The sequence below is a fragment of the Elephantulus edwardii genome, unplaced genomic scaffold (assembly GCF_000299155.1).
Source record: "Elephantulus edwardii isolate Elephantulus edwardi_28Jun2011 unplaced genomic scaffold, EleEdw1.0 scaffold00057, whole genome shotgun sequence".
Lineage (NCBI taxonomy): Eukaryota > Metazoa > Chordata > Mammalia > Macroscelidea > Macroscelididae > Elephantulus > Elephantulus edwardii.
Window position 1 is genome coordinate 13,754,418 of NW_006399807.1, and position 23,021 is coordinate 13,777,438.

At 38.6% G+C, this 23,021-nt stretch overlaps 2 pseudogenes; one reads left to right on the forward strand and one right to left on the reverse strand.

Moving 5' to 3' along the window:
• Positions 1-846: 846 nt before the first annotated feature.
• LOC102860776 lies at positions 847-1,614 on the reverse strand (annotated as a pseudogene).
• A 16,682-nt stretch (positions 1,615-18,296) lies between these two features.
• On the forward strand, positions 18,297-20,747 carry LOC102861181 (annotated as a pseudogene).
• The last annotated feature ends 2,274 nt before the right edge of the window (positions 20,748-23,021 follow it).

A 23,021-nucleotide genomic window follows, 5' to 3' on the forward strand; every position in this document is an offset into this window, starting at 1 on the left:
CAAAATCCTATTCTCTAAGGACAAACTTGGTTTCACCCTTTCCAAGATGAACTTACTTGTTTTCTTGGTGATCCATGGTATGTCCAAGACTCCTTTCCAGCACCACAACTCAAAAGCATCAATCTCCTTCTGTCATCTTTAGTCATTGTCCAGCTCTCTGATGCATAGCGAGTTATTGCAAATATTATGGCCTGGATAAGGCACAGCTTAGTCTCTAGACTGACATCATAATTAAGAGAGATTCCTCCTTTCATTCCTTAGCTTGTGGTTGTTGTTAAGTGTCGTTGAGTCATAGATGACTCATAATGACCCTATGAATCAAAGACCTGATACACTTTTTAACTTTCATCATTTCTCTTAAGTTCATAGAGTTTCCTGAGGCAAGGTATTTTGGAAGTTGATGCCACTCCTGCTTCCAAGCCTGTTTTAATCTGAGAGCTCCACCTAACACTGTCCACAATGGGTAACCATTATCACATTTGACACATCAGTGTCACAATGTTTAGCACCACAGCAACCACGAGTTATCTCTGTATAGAAAATTGACAGACCAGTACTTGCAGAGTTATTATTACAAAAGCCAAGGGACTTAAATCAGAGCAGAAACCCAGCTTCCTTAATTAATCTCAGTGGTCCTGGGATCAATTGTCAAGCCTGAGATACTCCCTAAATAATAAGCATTGCATTGGAGCAGATAAAGGAAAGAACTGTTTGAAAGTAATATATAATTAGGCATTATTTTTATGACAGTAGTCCAGAATAAGAGGTGCATAGCAAAGTGGATTGCTCAGGGGTTGGGGGGGGGGTATGAGGAAATTATGCAACAATTAATGATTTTTAAAAATTTTAACGGAATTTATTTTCTTTGCATGTATTTAGTCTGGCTTCTGAAGGCCCCTCTGAGCTTTTCTGGCCTTGCTTCTGGGCTGCCGCCATAGCTTTTAAGATCCTTTTTTGCTTCTTCAGCTTCTGAGCCTCCTGGAAAACCCGACTGCAGAGCTCCTTGGCCACCCAGCGGCGATGGGCCTTTCGGTAGTACAGAGGGGGGATGGTGTATTCAATTCCCAGCTCCTTGCATGTCTTCTCAAAGACATCATAGTTGATTCTACGGAGGAATTTGAGCTTTTTCTGTCTTTGGTCGATGCTCATGAGCAGATAGCGCTTGTGGGCTTTGTCCTTTCGATATTTTTTCATGTGTTCTTTGTAACTGCAGATCTTGACAGCCAAGGTAACAATTCAAGCTTCCAGGGATCTGGTGTCTTCGGGGTTTGCCACAATCTTGCTAATCAACTGCTCCTGCTTGACTTTTAGCTTCTCCTTCTGGTTAGCCATTTCCGAAGACAAGAGTCTTTTCACCACATCATCAACCTTGTCAATTCTGTTAATCTTCGAGCAACGTGGAAGGGGGCAGGTCATCATGTTGGATGGGCTGGACTGTGGCTTGTTTCTGGCTGGCAAGCCGCGGGTGGCCTGGAGGAGGAGACCTCAAGGTTGCAGACCCCATTGTTTTGAGGAAAGCCTGGTCTTCCCTCTCTTTGGCACGCTAAAGACTGGAGTCTGGGTTACTGCTTGGGTCCTAATCAAACTCAGCGCCCTGCACACAGCCCACCGCATGGTGACTTATGACCCTCTGATTTTTATTTTTTTTAAGTGAAGTGGGTTGGGGGAGTAGGGAGGAAAATGTGCAACACTGAATTAAGATCCAACTTTTTAAATAAACTTTCATTAACATCACAATTAAAAAATATGTGATCCAGAAACTTTACCTATGCACTACCCAACAGAATTTCATGCAGAGCACTACCCAACAGAACTTCGTGCAGAGAAAGAAATGTTCTCATCAGTGTAGTAGCCACTAGCCATATGTGACTACTGAGTACTTGAAATATGCCTACTATTACTGTGTATGTGAACTTTTTATTTTACTCCATTTTCACTTATTTGAATTTAAATGGGTAAAGCAACTTTGGAAAAAGGACACTGTGCTCACATTCTAAAAGTTTTCCAGAAACCAGACTGCTCCCTAGGGAAGAGCCAGATACTGTACTACTATGTCACATTACTACCTGATACAGTTCATGAACTAATGTGAGTGAACATCTAACAGCTACACATGTCCTGTGTTACATTGTATGTCTCATTCAATCTTATTTCCTGTGAGTCTTCACTGACTGAATGAGGTGGGTTTTGAGTATTATCTCACTTTTACCAGATATTGGAGTCAAACTATATCCCTTTATAATAACTACATCGGTTTTTACATGTAGATAAAAGGTAAGAGCTAAGGATAAAAGGAGGGATTAAACAGGCAAGGGTTGATTTCTTCTTCCTTCACAGGTATTTAAAAAAAAATCAAGCTCATAGCCATTGAGTCAGACCCTACTCATAGGTGACCCTTTGTTGGGTCGTCTGGGGCTTTAACTCATGTGGAAGAAGATTTTTCATCTTTCTCCTTAGAGTAGCTGGTGGATTTGAACAAACTCCTTTTATGCTAAACTACCAGAACTCTGTACTAAGACAGGAGCAATACCCCTCCCTGTAGCTACCACCTTTACCATAATTTTGCTCAATTGCTTAATGAAAAAAAATAAAATTGAAAATTTAAACACTATGAAACTGAAATACTTTCTTTTGCTTGAAAGAAATATATAGAAATGTCCATATTTCCAAAGCAAAAAGAGAACTTGAGACTGGAATGGGAAACATGGGTTTAGCTGATTCCTATACATTCTCCAAGGAGCCCGGATGGTAGTTTATAGTATATCAGGCTGCTTACTGAAAGGATGACAGTTCAAATCCACCAACTGCTCTACTGGAAAAAAAAAAAGAGCAGTCTCCTCCCCAAAAGATTCACAACCTCAGAAATCATTTGAAGGGGGATGTAAGTCAGAATTGATCCCACCACAGTGGTATATATATCCTAGTATCTGAGGGATAGGTTTCCATTATTTCCAAACAGGCAATTATTTAAGTGTAAATGGTATTGTGCTGATGAAGCTAAGAGAATGGACTATAGTGTGCTTTCCGACCCTTAGCTTTACCATGTAACCTAGGACACATTATACAACATCTTTGTGCTGTACTTTTGTCATCTATAAATGCACTTTAAAAATACAACTTATTATAGAAATGGTGTAAATTGAATTATTATATGGGAAATGATAAAAAGAGCAAGGGCCATGTGTGGACAACCATCTGACCTTCATCAACTTCACAAAGGGGAATTGTCCTTAGCAATAACATTAGCAATACAAAACCCAATTCTAAGTCAGACATGTCCTCTATACGCCTACACCTCTTTTACTCATCTCAACACCAATCTTACTGCTTTACTAGGTCTAAAATATGATAGCTCACAGACCACACAGAACCATATTTTGTGGGGAAGTAAAAAGATCATTGTCTAGGTCAATAGCAGAAAAGAGTCAGAACAACTTCTGAAATGTGCTCTGGTAGCAAAATACAGTCAGACCAGCTTCTGAAATGTGCTCTCAGGTGCTTTGACCTTGAGCCTTGAGCCTTGCAGCTTTAGGCCAGTGTTACAAAGTTCTCTTTTCCCCCACAGTCCTTCAACAAACTTGACCAATAGGCTTTGGTCCAAAGGTGTAGCATTCTCAAAGTCCACTCCATCTCTTGCCAGGTCTCTGGTTCTCTGCCATCGCTGCTATGGCAGTTGCTCCAATAGGCTCCAGTCTGGCTGGTGCAAGAATCCCTGGTCCATCTGAAGGATGCATTACATTCTTTTGCTTCTTCTTTGCTGGTGCTGAGGGTTTTCCCTTTTTGTTGCTGGGTCCACTCAATTTAATGGTGATGCTAGCCAATACCTTGTGGACTGGTGAGACTAACCAATCCCCTTGTGGGTAGACTAATATGCTCTATTTGCATATTCTCACCCATTCACATGACATAGTAGGTTAAAGAGTAGGGAAGCCATGTTGGACAATAAACACTTGACACCACAAAAACAATAAGAAGAGTGACTGGCACAACTGAAGTACAATAAAAAGACCTTTTCTACAAAGGTGGTGCTGAAAGCAAAGAAGAAAGCCCCTGCACCTCCCCAAAGTAAAGCCAAAACAAAGATGTTTAAGGCTAAGAAGGCAGTCTGGAGGGCATCCACAGCCACAAAAAAAAGATCTTTGCATCACCCACCTTTCGGCAGCCTAAGATGCTGAGACTCCAAAGACAGGCCAAAGATCCCTAGGAGAATGCGCCCAGGAGACATAAGTTTGACCACTATGCCATCATCAAGTTTCCCCTGACCACTGAGTCAACTGTGAAGACAGAGGATAACAACACACTTGTGTATATTGTGGATGTCAAGACCAAAAAGCACTAAATCAAACAAGCCGTCAAGAAGCTCTATGACATTGATGTGGCTAAGGTCACACTTTGATTAGGCATTGATTGGGAGAAGATATGTTCAACTTGCTCCTGACTATGATGCTTTGGTTGTTACCAACAAAATTGGGATCATCTAAATGAGTCCAGCTGGCTAATTCTAAATACAAATTTTTCTCGTAAAAAATAGTATTATTGGTGAAATAGCCATACAATAGATTACCACAAATTTTAAAATGTAGCTATTTAAAATATTATCCAGACGTATAGGAGAAGTAAACCTCTCATTGGTTGTTAGAAGACATATTTTTTGTGTCTATATTGAAAACAGCTTTGTAATGTGTAGCAGGATGGAAGATGCTCATAGCTACTGCTGAATTGATTCTGACTATAGTGACCCAATTTGAGCAAAAGTCAAACTATTCTGTAGAGTTTGTGGTCTTTTGGAAGCAGATCATCAGGCCTGTCTTCTGAGAGATGTCTAAAAGGGTTATTCCATCAATCTTTCTGTTACCACTCAAGCACGTAGCCATTTGCATCTCCTAGGGACCTCATGCATGATCTAAAAACCACCTCCATTCTCTGGGTATATCTTCTACAGCAACCCTTACATGTACCAGGATGTTTTCAAAAGGATGTCTGTAATAACATAAGGTTGAAAACAATTTAAATATCTGTTAGTAGAGAAAGACATGAAGTAATGTCAATAATAATGGAACATTGTACCTGAGTTAAAATGAATGAATTCTGTGTCTTTTGTGGGTACCCATCCCTCAAAGAGCTCTGATGGCATAGTCCATAGGGAGTTGCAGTGCTAACTCAAACCGCCTCTCTGACACTTTGAATCCACCATTTGCTCCCTGGGACAAAGATGATCAATTTCCTCCCAAGTAATTTGCATCCTTGGCTACTAAATGGTGAATCAGTTATTAGTTTGTTCCAACTTAGCAGCAATGAGTTCAGTTGAGCCAATCCTTCTTCATTCATTGTGCATCGATACATATCATGGTTAGGCTTACCAGTACAATTTGAATCTTGTTTATGAGTAAGTGTGTATATGCTAAAAATTAGAAAACTAGATGGCTTGGATGTTATACCATTGAGTGGGAACCAACCCATAGCTGACCCTTCAGTGGGTTTTAAGAGGCAGTTAATTGCACAGAAGGAAACTGTACATCTTTCTCCTGCAGAGTACCTAATGGATCTGAACCATGTGCCTTGAGGTTTGCAGCCTAGTTCCTGACCATTAGGCCACCAGAGTTCCCTACTTCAAATTTCTGTTCCTTCCAAGGTAGGCAAGAAAGCAATGAGGGTGGAGGAGGGTTTTCAGTTGTTATTTGTATAACTATTTAATTCTTTGCATACTCAATGAAACACAGATAGACATTCCTCTGGTATTCCCTGCTTTCAGCCAAGATCCATCTAACATTAGCTACAATATCCCTAGTACCACAACTCCTTCTGGACTCCCAGCCTAGACTTCTGGCAGTTCTCTGTTGATGTGCTATTCCAGTCGTTTTTGGATAATCTTCAGCAGAATCTTGCTTGCATGTAATATCAATGATAGTTGGCCAAGTGGTTGTCCTCCAGATTTCTTGACACAACTTGGTGAGCACACCTAGGGGAGCATGTGGTATCTGAAATACATCATTTGGTATGACATATATTCCTGGGCCTTATTTTTTGCTATTTCCTTCAAAGCAGCTTGAACTTCTTCCTTCATCACCATAGGCTCTGGCTCATATGTTGTTTCATGAAATTCTTCTGTGCCTGCCAATTCTTTTCGGTACAGTGACTCAGTATACTCTTTCCATCTTCTTTTAACACTTCCTGGATCATTTAATATTCTGTCCAATGCATCGTTAAGTATAACAACTTGAGTTTGAATTTTTTCAATTCCTTGAGCTTAAGAAATGCTGAGTGAGTTCAGCTCTTTTTATTTTCTGACTCCAGCTCCTTGCACATTTCACTGTGATATTTTACTTTGTTTTCCCATGCTGTCTTTTGAAATCTTCTGTTCTGCTCTTTAATATTTTGAATTCTTCCCCATGTTTTCAATTCTTGGTGCTCTAGTGAAATATTCAGAGCCTCTTCTAACATCCATTTTGGTCTTTTTAATAACCTTTTGCATTCTTCCTGGATGATACTTTTGATATCCTCCCACAACTCATCTGGTCTTCGTTCATTGGTGTTCAAGGCCTCAAACCTGTTCCTGAGATGGTTCTGAAATTCATGTGGGAAAGACTCAAGGTCATATTTCATATTTTGGTTCCTGTGGATTTAATTTTCCTCAGCTTTAGCTTGAACTTGCATATGAGTAGTTGGTGGTCTGTTCCACAGTCAGCACCTAGCCTAAATTTCACAGTTGATATTGAGCACAATAACTGTAGCTGACTCTGAGAAGAATAGGAATCCCAGAACACTTGATTGTGCTAATGTGAAACTTATGCTTGGAGCAGGAATCAGTCATCCGAACAGAGCAAGGAAACACTGCATGGTTCAAAACTGGAAAGGGTGTATGCCAAGAATGTGTCCTATCTCCATACCTTTCCAACCTGTATGCAGAACAGATTATCTGGGAGGCTGGGCTCTATGAGAATAGGTGGAAGATTCGTCAACAGTCTGCATTATGCAGATGATACAACCCTGCTTGCGGAAACTGAAAAGGACCTGAGGGACTTGCTGCAGAAAGTCAAGGACTACAGTCTTGAATATGGATTGAGGCTCAATATCAAGAAGACAAAGATTCTCACCACTGGGCCAATTGACTGTATCAGGATGGATGGTGAAGAGATTGAGATTGTTCAAAGCTTTAGTTTGCTTGGCCCCACAGTCAACACTTTTGGCACCAGCAGCCAGGAAATTAAAAGACGTATTGTGATGGGAAAGTCTGCTGTTAGGGATCTCTCCAGAGTATTGAAGAGCAATGATGGCACTCTGGATACTAAAAGGCGCTTGATATAGTCTGTGGTCTTTGCAGTCACTTGCTATATGCATCAGAAAGCTGCAGTAGGGAGTATAGAAGGAGAATTGATGCCTTTGAGCTGTGGTGCTAGAGAAGAATATTAAATATACCACGGACTGCTGAGAAAATGGACAGGTTCATCCTGGACAGGGTTAAACTAGGCTGCTCCTTGGAGTCAAGGATTCTGAAGCTTTGTCTGACATATTTTGAATATGTTGCAAGGAGGGACAGTCCTTGGTGAGAGACGTCATGCTTGGGAGGGTGGAGGGACAGCATAGAAGAGGAAGACCCTTTATGAGGTGGACTGATTTAGTGACTGGAGTAGTAGGGGTGGGTGTGTCAGAGATAGTGAGAATGCCACAGAACAGGGTAGGGTTTAGGGCTGTTGTACATAGGGTTGCTATAAGTCACAGGTGACTCAATGGCACACAACCACAAAAACAGTTTAGTTCTTAAAATAGAAAAAAGTTTATACAGCATTGGATCTTCACACAGATGCTTGCTTTGTTATTCTTTATAAAATGTATCATGATTTTAAAAACCAGTCAATTAAAAATGTAAATGTGATCAAGAAGAAAGTTTCAATTTTTCCCATCTTTGCTTGAAAAGAAAAAGCCATATAACATTTGATACTAGTTATATGAGGTTAATCTTTGAGAAATGATGTTCTCAAGACCATTACCCAGAGAATTATCCTGAGTCTATGTTTATAGTCTTAGTGGGGGTGGAAAATAGACACACACAATGAGAGGATGAAAATACTTGGCACACATTTCATCCCATAAACTATTTTTATTTGTATTGCATATTGTGGCTGGACAACATGTTTTTTTATTCTTCAGAAATCTAATGATGAATATCTGATCTTAGTATAACTTCAGGGATTTCTAGTGGCCTACGTGATAGGGAGTTGTACTGCTAGTCCAAAGGCTGCACCTCTCTGGTGGTTAGAAGCTACCAGTGCCTCCATGGGAGAAAGATGGGAAATCTCCTCCTGTGTGATTTACAGCCACAGAAACCCAATGGACAGTCAGCTATGAGTCAGTTCTTACTTGACAGCAATATTTTTGGGATAAGAGTACAGATCCACTTTCTTTTATGAATAACTTTCCAACTTTAATTCTGCTAGGCAAAATGTGCAAAGATTAATTTCCCTGATGCTATATGAACTTTTACCTGCTCAAGGTCATATAAGAATATCAAATGATGAATTGTGTGTTAACTCAAGCATGATCATATTTTTAAAAAAGACAATTGGCAAGAACTTGAATGTTTTATAATCTTTCCAATTAACATAAAACCTTAGGGAAATGAGAAAAGTACACACAAAGCCCAAACAGATGTTTTTGGCAGAGACATTATTTTCTTTATTATGAATGTGAATGTATTTTTGTTTCTAGATGCTTGGGGAAATCAGCCTCCCTCATGAGGAGCAATCCAATTGAGCTCTTTTCCTCTCACAGCAATGCAGGAAAGGGGTCCTTCATCACCCACTGCTGCCTTTCCATCTGTTAAATGGAATGAATTGACCTGAAAATTATGGGTTCAAATATTTCTTCAGCTGCAAAGGTCATTTACCCCAACCTCATTTTCATTTAGTAGTGATCACTAAGTTGAAATTTAAATGTTGACTTCAAATCTTATTAGTTCATATATCCAATAGATGGGTGGCCTTTCTGTAACCCATGAGTCAATTTGGAATATATGAATATAGTCACCTAAGTTTCCTCTTGTGCTATATAATCTAGGCATATATGATTTGGTTAATGGTTCCACAGTTATAATGAGGTATAAAAATGATTAGAGGCTTATCTTTTTGTTTGTTATTTTTGTTGTTGTTGTGTATCATCAAATCAGATCCAACTGGCACAGGAGGAAATTGCCCCTCCTTCTCCAGCAGAGTATCTGGTGGAGTCAAACTGTATTTGCAGCACAGCTTCTTGCCACTAGGTCATCAGAGCTCCTTCAGAAGCTTATCTTTTTAAAGATAAAATTGGATGGAGAAACAGATAGACATTTGAATGAGTCTGGACCAGAATTGGGTGAAGTAAGCCCTGAAAATCTGTATAAATTTCTTAGTGGAACATGCTTGCACTATTTCTTGCACTACTTTCTCATTCTAAGCTTAAAATCTACTCAAATAAGCTTTTTAAGAGAAATACATGTTAAGCTTGTCAAGCAAAATCCCCTCCTTCTATATTCTTACTCTTCTTTTTATCCTTCTATATTCTGTATTTTCATTAAAACGTGTACATGTAAAAGATACTCTTATTTTCTCCTAGATTTCATTTTCCTATTTTAGTCAATTATTTTAGCCACATTAGCCCACCATTTGGGAGATTGGAAGAAATGATGGTTCATCCATCAGTGTATTTTCAGTTTTAGCCTTGTCTTAGCCACCAGCTCTAGAACTATTTGGTCCATATCTTCTTAGGAGATCCTGGATGGTACAAACAATTAAGTGATCAACTATAAGCAATTATGATTTTGAACAAAGTGTTCTTCAGGGAAGGTAAAGTTGCCTTTTATATACCTTTCACAGGCAAATGAGAGTTTGCTTAGAAATCTGCATCATCTTGTTCCTTAGTTTCAAAAGATTCATGATGTTATGAGACTTTAATTTTCAATATGAGAGTTAAAGAATCACAAGTTCTCAGACTCCACAATTTGCTATTTTAAGTTAGTTCTTAACTTAGTTTTTAGGATCTCTGGTGACTTATTCTGTAGAGAGGTGTGCTGCTAAACCAAAGGCTGATCCTCTCGGACAGTTTGAATACAGCAGTGGCTCCTGGAGAAAGATAGACAACCTCTTAAGCCTCAAAAGCTTGCTGGAGGATCAGTCATGAGTCCGTTCTGACTCAGTGGCAATGAATATTTTGAGAGTCAGCATAAGAAGACAAAGATTCTCATTCACTGTTGGTGGGAGTGTAAAATGGTGCAACCCCTGGGCAAAGCGGTATGGCGCTTTCTCAAAAAGTTGCAAATAGAGATACCACTTGACCCAGCAATTCCACTACTGGGAATATACCCTAAAGAGACCATAAATGACATCCAAGCAGATATATGCACACCCATATTTATTGTGGCTTTGTTCACAATAGCAAGGAGTTAGAAATAATCTAAGTGCCCATCAACAAACGAATGGATAGAGAAATTGTGGTATATTCACACAATGGTACTGTGGTACTACGCTGCTTTGAAAAACAAGGAACTCATGCAATGTTATTCAAAATGGATGACCCTGGAGGACATTATGCTGAGTAAAATATCTCAGTCACAAAGGGACAAATAGATTTCAAAGGGCAGCTTGGGAAGACAAGGCAAAGTATTATAATGAAATATGCAAAGAGCTGGAGTCAGAAAATCAAAAAGGTCAAGCTTGCTCAGCATTTCTTAAGCTGAAGGAACTGAAGAACATATACAAGCTGCAAGTTGCAATGCTTAAGGATGGTGTGTGCAGAATATTGAATGAATAAGAAAGAATTAAAAGAAGATGGAAGGAGTGAGAATACAGAGTCATTGTACCACAATGAATTGGGTGACACAGAAGAATTTCAAGAAACAACATATGATCAAGAGGCAATGGTGATGAAAGAGGAAGTTCAGGCGGCTTTGAAGGACTTGGCAAAAAGTGAAACCCCAGGAACTGATGGAATACCAATTGATGTATTTCAACAAATACTATCCTGGATGTGCTTGCCAAGTTATGCCAAGAAATCTAAAGGACAGTTACTTTGCCAACTGAAAGAGACCCTATTTATTCCCATTTCAAAAAAGGTGACAAGACAGAGTGTGGTGTTGCAATCCAAAACCGTTTTTCCTGGGAGAAATGAACATAAAGAGAGAAACACACACAAAAGACAAGACAGGACTGCAGCAAAGAAAGACTCACACAGATGGGACAAGAACTGCTGACCCTTAGGCCTGGCTCATCTATTATTTTATAATCATCCAAAAACATTCTACGTGCAGGCACTCACAATTTGGAGGAAAACTTATCTACCAGAAACTAGACTTGTTTAGACTTGTTTAGCACAGAATATTCTCACGGAAACTTTCTTGCTTCCATATCTATGTTTACCAGAAGGGAAAAAACTATGCCTTGGAAAGAGGAATATTCTTGGACCTTGAATGTGAGCTCCCAAGGTCCTCATTTGTATGCAAAATCAAGGACACATTCCTCTTCCACATCCCATCCGGATTGAGGAAGGCCAAAGAGACATCTGTGTGCAGACTGTTTCTTTATTAATCCTCCTGGCTCCTTCAGTGTGGAAATTATCAAACAATATCATTAGTATAATACAGTAGCAAAATCCTGCTAAAGATCATCTAGAAATGACTGGAATAGTACATTGACAGAGAACTACCAGAAATGCAAGCTGGGTTTAGAAGAGGCTGTGGCACTAGAGACATTATTTATTGCCAATGTCAGATGGATCTTGGCAGAAAGCAAAGAGTACCAGAGGAATGTCTGTGTTTCATTGACTATTCAAAGGCATTTGACTGTGTGGATCACAACAAAATGTGGCTAACCTTAAGGAAAGTGGGAATCCCAGAAAACTTGATTGCGCTTATACAGAAACCTATACGTGGACCAGGAAGTAGTCCTTAGAACAAAGCAGGGAAACACTGCATGGTTCAAAATCTGGAATGAGTGCATCCTGTTTCCATAACTTTTCAATCTATATGCAGAACAGATGATTGAAGAAAGAGGGCTTTATAAGGAGGAATGTAGCGGATTGGAGGAAGACTCTTCAACAACCTACATTCTGCAGATGACACAACCTTGCTTGCTGTAACTGAAGAAGACCTGAAGCAGTTGCTGCAGAAGGACAAAGATTGTAGTCTTCAGTATGGATTGAAGCTTAACATCAAGAAGACAAAGGTTCTCACCACTGGGCCAATTGGATAGCACCATGATAAATGGAGAAGAGCCTGAGGTTGTTAACAATTACAGCTTGCAAGGCTCCACAATCAACAGTCTTGGAATCAATGGTCAGGAAATCAAAAGACAAATTTCACTGGGAAAAATCTGCTCTCAGAGACCTCTCCAGAGAGCTGAAAAGCAATGATGTCAGTCTAGAGACTACGGTGCACCTGATCTTTTCAATTACTTGCTATACATCAGAGAACTGGACAATGACTAAGGAAGACAGACAAATCGATGCCTTTGAATTGTGTGCTGGAGAAGAGTCTTGAACATATCATAAACTGCCAAAAAAACAAATAGATCTTCCTTGCAGAGGGTGAAACCAAGTATCTCCTTGGAGACTAGGATTTTGAAGCTCTCTGTCTCACTTACTTTGGGCACATGACCAGGAGAAACTGGTCCTTGGAGAAGGACATCATGCTTTGAAAGGTGGAGGATCAGTACAGGAAAGGAAGAACCCAGATGAGATGGATTGATACAGTTCCTGGGGCAATGGGGATTGGTGTGTTGGAGTCAGAGAGACTGGTTCAGGACAGGGCAGGCTTCAGAGCTGCTGTACATAAGGTCTCTATGGATCTCAGGTGATCGAGGGCACATAACAACAACAATTATTTTTTAAAGTTTACAAAGCAGACTGGTATTTCATTTAACCACCCATATATTTTGTTTTATGACATTCATTACAATTTCCAAAATGTGTCCTCACTCTTCCCACTATTTCTCTGTAGTTTTTGTTCCAATTCATCTCTCCTTCCTTTTCCTTCTTACCTTCTGAGTTTTCTCCTTGGACAAATACTGCTCTGTGAACCTACATGAATGAGAGAGTTCTTAAGGGCTAAATATTCTTTGATGTTATTATTCTCCTTACAGATCTGTCTACTTTGAGTGGGAAATTGTACAACTGGGTAAATTCAGTTCTAGACTGAAAGAGCAGTGAGGGGCCACAAATAAGTCTCAGGATTTCCACTAGTCTATATCAGGTCACCCAATTGTTTTCAATAAAATGACTTTGTGTATACCCTCCATTTTCTTTTGATGTTTCCAGGATTATTCAAGATTTAGCCCATAACATTTCTAAACATTGCAATTTAAGGTTTGAATTGGTTTTTAAATTTGTTCAGCTTGGAAAATGCTGAGGGAGGTCTTCCCTTTTTATTCTCCAACTCTAGGTCTTTGCACATTCCATTATAGTACTTTGCCTTGTCTTCCCAAGCTATTTTTTGAAATCTGCTCAGCACTTTTATATCAACATCTTTTCCCTTTGTTTTGGATTCTCAGTTGTCAAGGGAAATTTTTCACTGTTTCTTCTGACAATCATTTTGGTTTTTTTTTTTCTTACTCCTCTGTGTTTGTAGTAACCTTTTGCTCTCTTCATGGATGCTATCCTTAATGTCTTCCCACAATTTATCTGGTCTTCGATCACTGGTGTTCAATGCTTCAAATATATTCTTAAGATGATTTTTAAATTCAGGTGGGATAAACTCAAGGTCATATTTTTGTTCTCATGGAATTGTTTTACTTTTTTTTTCAGCATTAGTTTGAACTTGCTCATGACTATTTGATGGTCTGCTCCACAGTCAGCACCTAGTCTGGTTTTTACTGCTAACACTGAGCTTCTCCAATGACTTCTTCCACAGATGTAGTCAATATGATTCATGTACGGTTTATCTGATGAGGTCTATGTGTAAAGTTGGCCTTTGTGGTTTTTTTAAAGTATTTTTGATGAATAAATAATTGAAATTACGAAATTCAATCATTCTATTACCAGCCTCATTTTGGTCACCAAGTCCATAGTTGCCAGCTACCCTTCCTTCTTGTTTCTGACTTTTGCATTCCAGTCAGCAGTTGTCATTATGATCACATGCTTGGTCAATTTCAGACTGCATAATTTGATAAAAAATGCAAGGAAACACTTCATGGTTTAAAATTAGGAAAGGTATGTGTCAGGGTTGTATCCCTTTCCCATACCTACTTAATCTGTATGCTGAAAAGATTATTCAAGAAGCTAGACTTTATGAAGAAGAATGTGGCATGAGTATTAGAGGAAGACTCAACAATAATCTTCACTATGCAAATAACACAACCTTGCTTGCTGAAAGTGATGAGGACTTGAAGCACTTGCTGAAGAAGATCAAACACTGAAGCCTTCAATATAGATTGCATCTCAATGTCAAGAAAACAAAAATTGTAGCCACTGGAGTGATAGGCAACATCACAATAGATGGAAAAATGATTGAAACTATCAACAACTTTATCGTTTTAGGATCCAAAATCATACTTGGTACTAGCAGTCACTAGATCAGGAGACACATCACCTTAGGAAAATCTGTAGTTTGGGACCTCTCCAAATTATTGAGAAGCAGTGATATCAATTTGAGGCCTAAGGAGTGCCTGATTCAGCCTTTCAAGGGAGGTAATAAATTGCCTCAGTCATTCTCTCCTTTCATGAATATGAGCTCTGTCTATCTACTTACTTACCTATTGTAGTTGTTAAATTGTTATTAGTTGCCATTGAGTCAAATATAACCAAAAGTGACCACATGAAAAATAGATCTGAATTCTGCCATATCTTGTGCTATTCTTACACTTCCTGACACATTAGAGCCCATTGCAACAGTCACTATGTCAATCCAACAAGCCGAGAGTCTTCCTGTCCTTTCTAATTTTCTAAAAATCATGTCCTTCTCCAAGGAAGAGCCCCTTTTAGCAACATGCCCAAAGTGTGTGAGGTGAAGCCTCATAATTTTTGCCTCCAAAGAGCACTCCAGCTGCACCCTCCCAAGAAATATTTGTTTGTTCCTTTGGAGGTCCATGGGCTATTCAGTGCTCTTCTCTGATAGCACAGCTCAAAGGCATCAATTATTCTGTCATCTTTATTCATTGTCCAGTTCTCTGATGCATAACAAGTGATCAGGAAGACCATGCCCTGAATCAGACACACCTTAGTCCTCAAACTGACATCACTGCTGGCCAATAATTTGGAGAGATCCTTAACTGCAGATTTTCCCAGTGCAATATGTCCCAAGTTCCTGATTGCTGGTACCAAGGGTATTAATTGTGGATCCAAGTAAGATGAAGCTGTTTACAATTTCAATCTTTTCTTCATCTGTCATCATGCTGCCTATTAGTCCAGTGGTAAGAATCTTAGTTTTCTTAATATTGAGATGCAGTCTATTTTGAAGGCTGCATGGTTTTATTTTCTACAACAAATGCTTAAGTCCATGAGAAACAAGATATGATGTTGAATCTATTCCATCTGAGTTTCAAGATCATGTTAAAAATAGGTTTGAAGCATTGAACACCAATGATCAAAGACCAGATGAATTATGGGATAATATCAAAGATACCATCCATGAAGAAAGTAAAAGGTCATTACAATGAGGAGAAAGAAAAAACTGAAATGAATGTCAGAAGAGACTCTCAAAATAGCACTAGAGCATAAATAAGCCAAAACGAAGGGAAAACATGCAGAAATAAAAGAGCTGAACAGCTTGAGAAGACAACAAAAAAATGGAATGTGGAAAGAGCTAGAATTGAAGCAAGGAAGAACTAGCTCTACATTTCTCAAGCTGAAAGAACTGAAAAAGAAGTGTAAGCTTTGAGTCACAATATTGAAAGATGCTATGGGCAATATATTGAATGGCACAGCAAGCATCAAAAGAAGATGGATGGAATACACAGAATCACTGTACAAAAAAGAACTGACAATGAAATATTTCAGGAAGTACCATATGAGCAGGAGCCCATGGTTATAAAGGAAGAAGTGGAAGTGACATTGAAGGCATTGGCAAAAAAGAAGGCCCGGGAATGGATGGGATACCAAGTGACTTGTCTCAATTATCAGATGCAGCCCTGGATGCGATCCCCAGGCTGTACCAGGAAATTTGGAGGACAGCTGTCTGGCCAACAGATTGGATAACCTATCTATAAATCCTTCCAAGTATTCCAAGGTATTCTACCAAGACTCCTATTACCTGTGCTTTCAGCCTCTGCATGTATGGCCTGTGGGACTGTATGCAAGGTCACTAGAATGCTATGATAAAGCTGTTCTCCTACAGTCTGTGGTAATTTATTAATTTTTATTTCTGTGTGGTTTCTCATAATATGAATATAAAACATTTGCCATTTTTTATGCTGTTGAACATCTGGGTTGCTTTAGGGTGTCTTTGTTTGCTTTTTTATTTTTGTGGTATTGTAAATAAAACTACTTTGAGCATTGTTGTACATATCTTCTGGTGCACATGTGCACAAGTTATTTTAGAATATATTTCTAAGAATGAAATTGTTTTGTCTAGGGTAAAGCCATCATTAACTCCAAAAATTAATCACATGTTGAGTAATAAAGCACTGTCATTTTTCACTTAGAAACAGGATATAATGATTCTCACTACTCCACTGACTACTCCATGATCCTCACAGACACTTGGCATTCAGATCTTAATTGCTGCCACTCTGGTGTTACATCTTTTTTATGATCAGAATGTGTGTATCCTAGAGGAGTAATGAGTTGAGCATTTAAAAAAAAAGTTTAATTGGCATTTGTATTTTCTTCTCTGTAAAATCATTATTTTTTATTCTTGGCTGGTAATATTTTCTTTTTTTACTTTGATATTATTTTTTCCCCTAATTTTTTTAAACTGTAAAAGAACATGTATGGGGCTTCAAGAGGGTAATGTGTGGGAGCAGAAGGGTGAGGATAAATAGGTATGAAATCACTGGGTTGCACAATTTGGTGTGTAGAGGGTGTGGGTAAAAGAAATGAGAAAGATCTGGTGGGGACCAGAAAAGTCAGGATAATAGAGGGCATAGTCCAATGGTGATTAATTATTGTAAATTTTTTTTACAAAGAGATTGTCTTTTTTTAAAAAAAAATTATTTGTGGGTTTCCCAGTTGGGAATAGAGGTACAGATGCTCTGGCTCCTTAAAGCTGAACAGAGTCATTGAGATAAAGGGGAAGGGGAGCCCACCTTAATACTTTACTGGTGGTTTTGAGTTGAAGTTGCATGCCTTCTAGTTTAGTTAGAAGATATTTTCATGATGTTTTCTACCTTCTGAACTGCAAGATGTTTGCTTGAGTGGGTCCAGTGGGAGTGGCTGGCTGAACTTTGAGGCTCCATCCACCTTCGTTTCCTTGGCTGGCAATTATATTCCCCTTTGTCTCTGGAACTAGACTCAAGGTTCTGGTTCTGGAACAAGACTTAGTGTTCAGGTTACCTCTAGGAATGGGAGTAAATCTAGAAAGAACAAACTTGTGAGTTACAATTGGAAAGGCTTTAGAGGTGTTGCTTACAGGTGCACAGGAGGAGGAGATGGAGGAAAGTGGCTTGGATAAACTTCCTCATACACACTAGGTGGTCCTCCTCAGGGGCTGGGCAGCAACCCCTAGGGACCAAACAGCTCTCTCCAGGAGCCACTCTGTGAAATTCTTGTTCCTGTCTTTTCTCTACTTTTGTATTGGGCCGTTTGTCTCAATCTTACTTATTTATAGGAATTATTAATCTATTTAATAGACATTTATATTGTTCATTGATGATCTGAATATTTCTTATCCATTTATTGCCTGACTTTTCACTTTATGGTTACTTTGATCAACACAGAGTCATCAATATTAGTTTAATATGTTGTTGTTGTTAGGTGCTGTTAAGTTAATTAGGACTCATAGCCACCCTGTCAACAACAGGGTAAGATCTGAACCTTACCCTATCCTGCACCATCCTTAGGATCCCTTTATGCTCAAGTCCATTATGGTAGTCACCTTATCAATCCTCAGAGAGAATATGGTCTATATGATAACTTTTTACTTTGGACATGTAGCTAGGCAGGGTCAGTCCTCAGAGAGCGGCGTCATGCTTGGGAGGATGGAGGGACAGTGCAAGACATGAAGACCCTCAATGAGATGGATTGATTCCCTCACTGGGGTAATGGGAATAGGCGTGTCAGAGTCAAGATTGGCAAGGGATAGAGCAGGGTGTAGGGCTGTGGTACATAGGGTCACTATGAGTTGCAAGTTACTTAATGGCACATAACAACAACAACAACAACAATAACTACAACATTACTCAAGAGACTATTCATTTAGACTGGGTTCTGCATATCAGTCCACAATCCACATCGACATCACCATTTCCATTTCCATGGTATAGTGAATCAGAGATCACTCAGGAAGCATGCTCAAGATCCCCAAATGAGCAATGGGATCATGTTCCAAAAAGGCCTAAATTTTCTTGTACAAACTGTACATCTGCCTTAGCTAGGAGAAAAGTTGGACATGGTTTAAATGCAGTATCAGATCCTTCCTTGAGTAACCGTCAAGTTCCCAGATCTTCAGCAATGTACTTGGCTCATTCAGAAATGACTTCGAGAGAGAAGAGACTTAGAGAGGAGGTCAGATCTCTTTATTAGTAAATTTATGGATTGTAGACACAAAAGTAGTGATTTTGCAACTAAGACTAAAGGAGAACTCTGTATGCACTCTGCAATTGAATACATCATCAACAAACCATCATTTGCATTCTGAATGCCAGTCCTTACTGTGTCCTCCACATTCCAGGCGAAATTCTTTAAGAGCAAACTTTTCTCAAAGAGAACTAGAATCTCACCAAAGCAGTACACAGCCAGGATTTTCATATCTTTCACATAGAGTTGAGGTTCTAGCCGTAAGTAACTCAGAAAAGGTGGCTTCATCTCAAAGATCATTTCAAGAATCTTTTGACAGTGAATGAAGGCAGACAACCAGAAGGTTGCTGTCATGTATAGGTTCTAGTATGTCATATAATTTCCCCTCATTATAATCAGGATTCAATGAATACAAGATCACTGAGTTATGAAAATTCTCACATTTCCCCTAAAGCCTTGACACTCTCACAGCTTCATAGTAATGCAGCATCAACTTCTGAAGTTACAGATAATTGTTGTTGTTATGTGCCGTCGAGTCACTTGTGACTCATAGAGACCTAAACCTAAATCCTAAGCCTAACCCCTGCTCTATCCTGTGTTAATCGCACTGTCTCTGACACTCCCATCCCAATTACCCCAGTCACTGAATCAATCCACCTCATAGAGGGTCTTCCCCTTCTGCGCAGTCCCTCCACCCTCCCAAGCATGATGTCCCTCTCCAGGGACCTGTCCCTCCTTACAACATGTCCAAAGTATGTCAGACAAAGCCCCAGAATCCTTGCCTCCAAGGAGCAGCCTGGTTTAACCCTCTCAAAGATGAATCTGTTTGTTTTCTTGGCAGTCCATGGTACATTCAATACTCTTTTCCAGCAACACAGCTCAAAGGCATCAATTCTCCTTCTATGCTCCCTAGTCACTGTTCAACTCTCTGATGCATAATAAGTGATTGCAAAGACCATGGTCTGTATCAGACGCACCTTAGCTACAGATAATAGAGCATCTGAAATGTCTCAGAAATTTCGTTTCTTACGCGAAAATGGGGATTTTCATCTCTTGGCCAAATAATAACTCTGAGCCAGATTCAGAAAACTTTAACCCAAAATCTGAAAGTAGAAATACAGGAGCCTAGTTATATTCATTACTTAGATGTACACCTTTGTTTTCTAGGAGGAGACAAGAATTGATGAATCTTCAAGGATATCTACCTCTGATATGCTATCAAGATCTCATCATACTTTCAGAAGAGAGGGCTAATGAAGTGGTTGATCCTGAAGCACAGTGTGGTTCTTGTGGGGTTGCTGCCAACAGACCATAAGTATGCTGCAGCATCCAACATTGCTGCCACATCAGATTCAACTCCCAATGGGAGAAAGGCAGGGATATCTGGGATTCTCCCTAGCTCCCCATTTTGATTTATAGCCCACCCATCAGTTGGAAGTCGTTTGACAACATCATGATCACTATAGATATTATTCTGTCAGATTTGAATTCACCTGATGGAAAAATAGAGAAAACTAAAAAGGTATCATCAAGAGATCCAGAAAAACTGCAGGAAAGTCTCCTTTTAGAAAACTCTGAAGAAGAATGTGACTTATGCAGAATTTGTCAGCTGGCACCTGCATCATCAACTAAGTTGTTGATAGAGCCATGCAAATTGTGCAGGAAGTTTGCAATATGAGTATGTGCACCAAGAGTGTATGAATATTGGTTACCAGCCAAAATTAACTCTATTTCTTCATTTGAGACAGTTACCACCTATGAACTTTGTAAAGAGACATTGTAGCATAACTTGAAGGATTTAGGTATTCATTAATTACATAGAACTTCTGCAAAGGAAGAAGCTGAATTTGAATTTACCAGCTCTAGTCTCTACCTAGTTCTATTACTTCATTTGTGTGAACAAATCTTTTCTGATATCATGGGAACCCAGCACGTGTATCTGATTTATTAATCTTGCAAGAACTCATATGTATTCATTTTCAAGTAATATAAAATTAAATTTTACTCTGAACCTTTTAACATGGCCAGGGAATCTCATGTTTCATAAGGTTATAATAAAAAGTATTTTCCTTTTAGGTGAGTGCGGAAGTTTTACATTTGTTATAAGTGTCTAGTGAAAAAGAAGTGAGGAAACACTCTTAAAATAAGCTGCCAAATAGCACCTATTATTATTTCCTCTTATTTTGCCTTAAATTGCAATCTCATTAAGATAATAATTTGCTTCCAGTGTTTCTAAAAAGAAAAAAAAATCCTGGAGAGCTTTAAAGAATATTGGGTTCCCAGATTCAATTTGAATTCTGAATTCTAGCAATAAAATCCAATTTATTAACCAAGTATACACAAAATATATAAATGATGGGGTTTTTATATTGATTTGTAAAGTACAGATTATATTTGGTAGGTTATGGTATACACATATTCCTTTGAGAAATATTACAGTAAAAATTGTCACCAGAATATTACTTGATTTAAAAAGAAAAGAATTATTGCAATCTCAAGGTAATGAAATATTTTTAAATCCCATACTGAAAGTTTAAAGCACTGATTTTTAATTTGTGTGACTTTTTAAAAATGCTGTCACTTCTTTTTTAAATAAATATGGTATTAATAAATCATTTGAAACTTAAAAAAAAAAGATACTTGTTTTGGAAGTTCATGGGCTGTTCAATACTCTTAACAATTCAAAGATATCATTTTTTTAATGATTAATTTTAATGAACATTTAAAGATATTTTGGATTTCTATTCATTCGTTGTTGCATTTTTCTCCCTGCCCACCTCTCCCCCCAATTCTCTTTGAAAAGTAAACAAAAATTCTTTCATTGTTATACAATCCCTCCCCCCAAGTCCACTCCAGTATGCAGCCTTCATTCTGGATTCCTGTCATGATAATACCTAATCACATATCCCTTTTAAACAGTTCTCCTCCTCATCAGTTTCAATGCAGTATACATTATTTATCCCCTCATTCTCAGTCTCCCCTCAACCCCAATGTCAGTCTCATTTTATAACAGTGGCACTATGCAATATTTGTCCTTAATGAGTTTGTGTTTGTGGGGATTTTTTTGTTTGGTTTTTTTTATAAATAAACACTTTTCCCTTAGATTCAGAAGCTTTCCAAGGTCACAACAATAAATAGCCAGTGAACAGCAGATCACGAACTTAAATCTAGATCTGAAGAACTGAAAACCACAGCTTAACCATCCTGAGTTCATAGACATACTTTTCTGTGTGAAATGCATCTTAGGAGTTAACTCACAAATTCAAGGGGCTTCAGAAACCATGTTTGAATTGGTATACTATTAATCCGTGAGGCCTTATGTTTTAATTTTTAATAGTTACATGGGAGGATTTTTTTATATCTTTGCTTTTCAAAGAGAGGAGTGAACTGGGGGGAGGAGGGTAAAAAAATAGTGCAACAATGAATGAATGAAAATCCAAAATCTCTGTAAAATGTTAATTAAAATTAATAAGAAAATAATTACATTATCCTTAAAAAAATATTTTTCTTTCCTCTCTATCGAGTGCTAGTGGCCTAGGCGTCTTCATAGGGTCGCTATGAGTCACCTGCGACTCGATGGCACTTAACAACAACAGTGGCCTAGTGGTAAGAAACTGCACAGTAAGTAAACCCAAGGCACATGGTTCAGGTTTTCTTATAACTTTTATAGAAGGGTTTTAGAACCTTATTTGTCACACTAAAGTCTTTCATAACTGGGATATTTCTGTATAGGATGTTTGGGTAGGGTATGTTGTGTAGAAATATTTTTGTGTAGGATAGAAATCTAATTGTCCTACCACCAAATTTGTAAGGAAAAGCGTCTTTTTTTTCTCTTATAATATTGCCCTTTTCTTTCATATCATGTCAACTTACTATATGTGGATAAATTTGTTTTGATGCTCTATATTTTATTTTGTTAATCTTTCTGATTAAACTTGTGCCAATAACGTACTATTTAAGTTTTTCCCCCTAAAGCTGATTTTTTAGTCATTCTTCTAGTTAATCACCATTATGTAACCTCACAGTTGTAGGTATTTTCTTTTAGGTTGGTCATGGCTCTGTGTTTGAATACTGCTCTGATTTCAGTTTGTTTGTTTTTATTTGTTTGCTCTTTTAGAAACTTACCAGAATTTTAAGAGTTTACCAATACACTTAGAAATATGTATGTTGGATTTGTTGTTGTTACATGCCCTCGAGTCGCCTGTGACTCATAGCAACTCTATGTACCACAGCTCTGAAGCCTGCCCTGTCCTGAGCCAGTCTCACTGACTCCAACACATCAACCCCCATTGCCCCAGTTACTGGATCAATCCATCTTATCCAGGGTCTTCCTCTCCTGCGCTCTCCCTCCACACCTCCAACCATGATTTCCTTTTCCAAGGACTGGT